At 33.1% G+C, this 441-nt stretch overlaps 1 protein-coding gene across 1 annotated transcript in view; it reads right to left on the bottom strand.

The window, feature by feature from the left end:
• Positions 1 to 441, bottom strand: part of KDM6A (lysine (K)-specific demethylase 6A) — a gene marked incomplete at its 5' end in the record, with an annotated part of 45,455 nt that overhangs the window by 32,441 nt on the left and 12,573 nt on the right. The gene's annotated exons all lie outside the window — the stretch shown is intronic.

Below are 441 nucleotides of genomic sequence, written 5' to 3'. Positions count from 1 at the left end.
AAAACTGTGCATAATTTAACTTACATGAGGTATCTAACGTAGCCAAATTCATACAAATAGAAAACAGAGTGATGGCTACCAGGGGCTGGGGAGACCAGGGAAGAGGGAGCTGTTTTTTAAATGAGTATTAAACTTCAGATCTGCCAGATGAAAATGTTCTGGAGAACTGGTTTAAACAATAAGAATATACTTAACACCACTGAACTATATACTTAAAAATGGTTAAGATGATAAATTTTATGTTATGCGATCTTTATTAAAAAGGAGAGAAAAAAAATCAGTGTTTAAAATCAATAAAACTTTTCATTTGGGGTAGAAGTGGGGAAATGGGAAGATGGAAAGAAATAGGGTAGGAGGACCTATTTTGGAGAAAGATAAGTAAGAGTTGCTTTGACTGAACTCTTATCAACTTCCTATATAAGATGTCTAAATGTCTATTAA

The sequence above is a fragment of the Bison bison genome, unplaced genomic scaffold (genome assembly GCF_000754665.1).
Source record: "Bison bison bison isolate TAMUID 2011002044 unplaced genomic scaffold, Bison_UMD1.0 scf7180017834257, whole genome shotgun sequence".
Classification (NCBI taxonomy): domain Eukaryota; kingdom Metazoa; phylum Chordata; class Mammalia; order Artiodactyla; family Bovidae; genus Bison; species Bison bison.
The sequence above is the reverse complement of the archived record's forward strand: the minus strand, read 5'-3'. Positions and strand labels throughout refer to the sequence as shown.